This window comes from Lampetra planeri, chromosome 15, assembly GCF_965212315.1.
Source record: "Lampetra planeri chromosome 15, kcLamPlan1.2.h2, whole genome shotgun sequence".
Lineage (NCBI taxonomy): Eukaryota > Metazoa > Chordata > Hyperoartia > Petromyzontiformes > Petromyzontidae > Lampetra > Lampetra planeri.
The window spans coordinates 7396789-7403841 of NC_136121.1; positions in this window are offsets into that span (position 1 = coordinate 7396789).

Here is a 7053-nt window from a genome sequence, read left to right on the forward strand (position 1 = left end):
CAAGTACACATGTAGATTGTATATTAAAAGAGCTGTTTATAGATATGCGCTGGTGTATATCGTTTTGTACAATAAAAATATGTGCAATATTATAAGACATATTCTGTACATGTGCAAAAAAGTACTGTAAATGTAACATCTGGCAGATTGTTGTTATCGATGAGTACAATAAACATTATGCCTTCTGGCAGTATTTGTCTCATGATATTTCACTGGGTATAATGTAGACTCCGTGTTGTACTCAGGTGGCGATGGAATGTCTCCATTGCGTAGTTATTGCTGGCTCTTTAAGTTACACGGTGGTAGGTGCAATACTTCCAAATCAAACAGTCTGCAAATACTGGCAAGCGTCCTAACAAGAATAAAACATTATTTAATTACTATATTAGTGTACTCTTTGGTTCTTTCGGTAAAGTCACGTAGGTAGAAATAAAATAAAATAAATCACGACGTTTAATCGGAAGACTGGCGCTTGTGTTGCGTTCGAAACGTCGTGATTTATTGTATTTTATTTCTACCTACGTGACTTTACCGAAAGAACCAAAGAGTATGGATTCCTGCAGTCACGAAAGCTTCAAATCAAGATTATATTAGTGTATTTGCTATTCTTCCAGCTGATGTTGTTTTCTTGGACGACATAAACCACATTGTGGGAGTAACAGAGGTCAACTTTAGTGTTAAGATTTGACGGGTGCTTGAGGTAGGAGTAATGTCCGTGTTAGACAACTATTTTTTATTTTACCAGGTTAGACCCACTAAGGTAATGTGGCTTTTTTCAGAAGCGATAGCGCAACTAAGTGGCTTATCGCGTGGAAATGTATAGCAGCCAAATACTCTAAACGCGTGTTTCTAAATGTGGAGGGGAAAACTGGAGGACCCGGAGTCAAATCCACGCGACCACGGGGAGAGAGAGACACGCAAACTCCAAATATACAGCAGCAGGCGTCAGGGTCTGGATCGAACCCACGGCCTCCAGTATACAAGGCAAGAGAGTTAACAATGTTAACATCTCGCCACCGAAGTTACGTAAAGTTCCCATTCAGCACGAGGGGGCGCTCAGTGCTAGAGAATGACAAACTGCAGCAGAGTCCAGGAACGTATTTTTCAAAGGGCGTGAAACGCAACGGCAGATTAAAGGTCCACTTTAGTCAGTGGGGACTTTATTAAGGCATATTATTAGCTTGTGTTCATGTACTGCAATAACAATGAACCCATGGTGGAACTCTCCCTGCAGAACTCTTATTGCTACGAAGTAGGCTTTTGCACTGGAGTGTCGTGCAAGAATAAAGTTATTACCAGTACTCTTAGGTTTTTTCGGTAAAGTCACGTAGGAAAAAAAAAATAGAAATAATAATATTATTATTTGGTGGGCTAAAGCAATAATTTTATTATTTTTATTTATTTAATCTTTTTTTACCTACGTGACTTTACCGAAAAAAACCTAAGAGTATGAATCCTTGCAGTCACGAAAGCTTCAAATCTAGAATTATTACCGATAATTAGTGCAAGCCGCTAGTTATGAAAGGATCAAAAGCCTGGACACTGACACAACACGTTGGAACAAAAATGTGAAACGTATGCATATAAACACAGAGAGGAGCGTGCTTGGATTTTGACTGAGACACAAAAATGGGAATAAACTCGTCGAGGATACAAATGAGAGCCATCATCATATTGAGTGGAAAGGAAAATAAGAAGGCTTGGGCAGGACACATAAGGAACGGTCACCGCCGATGGATGGAACAAGTTGTGGAATTCCAGATTAAGGAAAACAAACTGATGAGATAATTTCAAGTGCATGCGTGAGATGTATGGTGTCAATTCTAGATTTGAAGCTTTCGTGACTGCAAGGATTCATATTCTTAGGTTTTTTCGGTAAAGTCACGTAGGAAAAAAATTAAAATTAATAAAAGTAAAATAAAAATTAAATTAAAATCACGACGTTACGGAGGCAACACAAGCATCCGTCTTCAGGTGTAACCTTCACAGCACTTGATACAGCTATCGTGCTGTGACGGTTCCACCTGAAGACGGAAGCTTGTGTTGCCTCCGAAACGTCGTGATTTTTGTTTTATTTTACTTTTATTAATTTTAATTTTTTACCTACGTGACTTTACCGAAAGACCTAAGAATATGTATGGTGTCATCACAAGACCTGTGCACGGCACGAGGAGGCGGTCATCCAGCAGTGGATAGAAAATGGCTATTGACGATGGGTGTAAACTGAACCCAAAGACACATTGCGCCTCGTTCGAAGCTACACTCGCGCACACTGACACGTGAACAAGAGTGGTTTGGCAAGAACACCGCCGTGTCAAATCCCCCTGTTTCAGAGTGACAATCTAAGAATTATACGGAGGCGTCCGCGACAAATTCCACACAATTTAAAGAAAACCATAACCTTCTACCCGTGTTCCCCCCAGGGCCCAGCGCCTCAGTCAAACCTCGCACCGGCATGCAGACGGAGCCTGCTCCCTAGCTGCTCATTCCTTACCCACAGTACAGCAACAACAACAACAACATCTGGACGCTGTATAACGGGATTGTCCCTACATCACTGTTTAAAAGGGGGGGGGGGGGGTGGCATTGCCGGTGCCCCCGTGTGTGTGTGTGTGACAAATATCTGAACAGGTCCTGAATCTCCCCGTAGGTTTGATTCCGCCTTACATGAGTACCTGGTGCGGTGTGTAGACATCGCCACTGGGGACACGGAGTTGGCAGAGCTGGTGCTAGCCACACCACCTGTGTTGGTCTTCATAGGTGCTCGCTAACAGCACTTATTCCAAAAATCTGCTTAGGCTATAAGGGGGATCTTTGTCTTCGTGACAAATTGCATTGGCATGGATCGTAGCAGAGTCAGCTACAAAGCACATACTTAGAAGGCTAGAGGCTGTGGGTTTAGTGAGTGGGCGAAGCATGGGACATGTCAGTCAGCGAGGTATGTTCTCTGGGGTATTTGTCCTTCTGCCTATATTCTGCAACATAATATATCTCTCACTGGCCAAGGATGGGAAAGATGGGACATTTATTTATAACGGCACAACATCCATATAAAGCATTTGGGAGAAAGAAACATACACTACGTTGAGAACAACATTGAACATAAATATTTATTCCAAGGTTTCTGAGAAGCGCATGAAAATCTGATAATGGTTCAACTCTCCTCTTCAATTTGTGGACAGCATTGTTATTTATACCCAATTGGGGCACCCATTGGGAGAGCTTGGCTACACATACAAATACAAAGCAGATATTTTAAAAAACGTGAACGCTTAACTCGCATGGGATATCGGTTAGAATTTAATTATTAGGAAGCCACTGGAGCTATGCCATTTGAAATATAAATTGAAAACTCATTTCTTTAGAACTGCTTTTTGTATTTTGTTTTTTTTTGTCCTTCTCCCGCACCTCCGAAGAGCACGGTTGGCTACGTACGGCGCGAAAGAAGTTCAACGTACAATATTTGAGTTAGATTTCTGCCTATTAAAAAATGTTAGTGGTGAGTGATATACAATATCAACCTATCCTGGGCCCTACTTCACTAAGCGGCACAAGACCATTGTGGTGAAGTATGGTCAAACAACGCCTATGAACCAGCATATAATGGGGGAGCCCTTTATTTGGGAGTGGAGTGGGTGTTGTTTTTTTTTATTGTACATGATAAGGGCCTCCCATCACCGTGCGGGTATTGGGGTGGAGTTATTTGACCATACTTCATCGCGCTGGTCAACGTGGTTTGGTGAAGGTGGGGGAACATAGGTGTTGCAGCAGAGTATAGCGCAACAATGTCAAGTAGAGTTTGCTGCACTGCCTTTGTGAAGCAGCCTACAGAACCTGTTCAATGCAGGGTGGTCGCCCATGCAAGGACTATCCAGGCTCAACATTTCCTAGTTTATTAAGATCGGGTGCGTGTGTTCATGGTGGGATGCTCACATGTAATTATGACAGTATTATTATCGTCAGGAAAACATTTCAAAGTGGAAATATATTCACACGAATCCATAATATAAGCATAATTTACGTTCAGATTGTCGAAATGATTATTAGAGTTGTTGATATTGCAGTTGTGTGGTTATTAAATTCCTGCCCTTTTATTTTTAAAGTGCACATACTTTGTAAATGTAATTCTTAACTCGACGCAACCTCTCAGAATAATGCATGCCTTGTCCAAGCCTTGCCTAACCCTACTGGGCTGCACATTCGCTTGCTTCGTGTTCAAAATAAATAAATAAATAAGCGCAGAAATGTTGGTGTAAATGTTTTTTTAATCGTTACCGTGTGGGGCCGTTTGGCGGTCGATGTTGTTTGGTCGAAGCCAGTGTTTACGCTGTCCACGAGGCGTTATTGTCCCTTGCTGGGGCAATCGAGGAGATGAATGCACAGGGCTCAAGCACCGGCCCAGCGCTAATAGCTGCCCAACGGAGCGTGCCTTTTGCACCATTAATTACTACGCCTTGTTTGTTTAGGAACCACCTTCTGTCACAACAGCAGTTTTTTTTTGTGTGGATATGTTTTGAGTTACGTAAAGTCTGGTAGGTGTTTTTGCCATAATCTTCGAAAAGTTAAGGCACAACTAATTTCCATTGTTTGGTCTCAATGGGCTCTTACCTGCCAATAAAAGTAATCTAAATAATAAAAGTAAACTCTTTCAATCCACCACAGGATAAAGGCCTCCCCGCTCCACGTTGGTCATGGAGGTGCTTTTTTCCTACCATACTTCAGCATGATGCTTAAAGCGGGTTGGTGAATATGGCAGGACCAGTTCTGATATCAATCGCCACTGACATTATCCGTGGCCAGGCATCAAACGCAGGTCACCGTCTATTCACACATGAGATTTCCAAAAACAGACTTGGCAGCAGATAGCATTGGGACTGTATTGAAGACACCTAAATAAGAACGAAATCGGACTTCAGAAAAGATTACCACTACGCAGTTATTCAGAAATTGGTGGCTTTGCATAACGCGAAAGGCCGAAAGCTTTGGTACATTCATTGCGCGTTTTTGTGTATTGTTCACATTAATCTCGGGCAGCGTAGAACTCCGCCAAAGCGTGGTGATTCAAAGGCACATTTGTGCCATGACCAGTAAAGTACCTGTGGAAGAAAATAATAATTTTAAAAATATGTTCGCTCCCACTTGCGTGTGTCAGCGTGTTTTGCCACATTAGCGGTTTTGTCAGCGGAGCGGCGTGTTAAAAGCGTTATGAGTGATTAACGATCTGTTTACCCCGGGCTCGGTATTGCAGGGGGGGGGGTGTACTCTGTGTGTGTGCATTTCCAATACGAAGGGCGGAAATAATCCATTAAGTACATTCTAGCGAGCAGGCTGGTGCGGTGATGTCAACGCGCCACAATTCGCCGAGGAACTAATAATAATGATGATGATGAGGAATTCCCTTTTGGCGCCACCAGCATCGCAGTGGAAGCTGTATACGGTGCAATTGTTGAGTGCTCACCCTACACCTCGGCCAGGATCAACAGCTGCAATCTGCGTGGCGCTGTATGGCCGCGAAGGTTCTCTGCAGTCTGAAAGCACGAGCGCGAAAACATCACCACCATCTTCAGCCACGATCTGTCCACTGATAGTTGAAGCACTCCCACCCCGCCCCTCTCCCAAGTCATTGCGCCATCTCTCAGTCTCACGATGTAACAGTCTATCCCACTCCTGCACACGAGCTGTTTTCATCGCTCCATCTCCTGCAGTGGACTTCCTCTTGCGAGCATTCCTCTCCCTTGGCTGCGACTCCGTTGTCAGTCTTCTTGGTTCTTTCGGTAAAGTCACGTAGAATGGAAGTAATAAAATAATAAAAATAAAACATAATAAAATAATTCTCACGACGTTTCGGCCACAACGCAAGCAGCCGGCCTCAGGTGAAGAACAGGTCTGTCGAAAAGACAGAGTCTGAATGACCTGTTCTTCACCTGAGGACGGCTGCTTGCGTTGTGGTCGAAACGTCGTGAGAATTATTTTATTATGTTTTATTTTTATTATTTTAATATTTCCATTCTACGTGACTTTACCGAAAGAACCAAGAAGATGAATCCCTGCAGTCACGAAAGCTTTAAATCCGTTGTCAGTCTCGAGCCACCGGTCATCATCGCTGTCTAGCAGCGAGTCTCGTGCAAGATTCGCCCACTATTCTTCTGTAGTCAATGCGATGTCCCTGCCCTCATCTTCCCCTTCCCCTAAAAATACCACGTTCCCGAACGTTGCCCCAACGTGAAGAGGGCAGTGAGCCCAACCACCTTCCGTTTCCCCTGCCCGTGGACACCTGGCCTCGGGTTGCTCGTCAGCGAGAATACCTGGACTCCTCTCTCCACGTCGCTCGCGCTTTGTACCAGACTCTTGTTTAATAACACAAAATACAAAGATATATAGATAGTCAATGCTACGTCTATAACTTTTGTCGTTCATGCGAATTGCATTTCACAATCGACAAGGAACTCCAGACCAGCTGGAAGGCTGTCAGGTGGTGATCCGGCGCCAACAATTGCTCTGCAGTTCTCTACAAATTAAGATGTTTTCATCTAATTAGTGAGTGTTTATACACGTGGGAGAAAAGAGGAGCACAAACCCATGCATGCGATGGGGCAACACTCTGTACCAGAAGGGACAGATTATATAAATCATCTTTGCCGTACTGCATTCTGCCAGTAAGCGAGGGTATGGCACTCCGATGCCTACGTGAAAGGGAGTTTCGCAACATTTGGCACGTGTGCGGTAATCCACCAACCCTCACCTCCACAGTGATTGATTACAGGCATGCGCCACGACTGCGTGGCTTTTGTTCCAATCTCCTTGTCAAAGGTCCAATTTTATGAATCATGGCATAGTAAAAGTAGGTGATGTACATTGATACGTGTTACATTGACGTTAACTACTTGTACTTTGCGCTCAAACGTGACACGTTCAACAAAAGCATGGCAAAATCTTGAAAATGTCCGATGGCGAAGAAGCTCTTGCAGCTGGCGAGGCCATATGCACGTTCTTAGGAAGCGGCCAGGGTCAATCGCTCGGCACGAGTCCATGCAATTCTGTCTGATGCTTCAG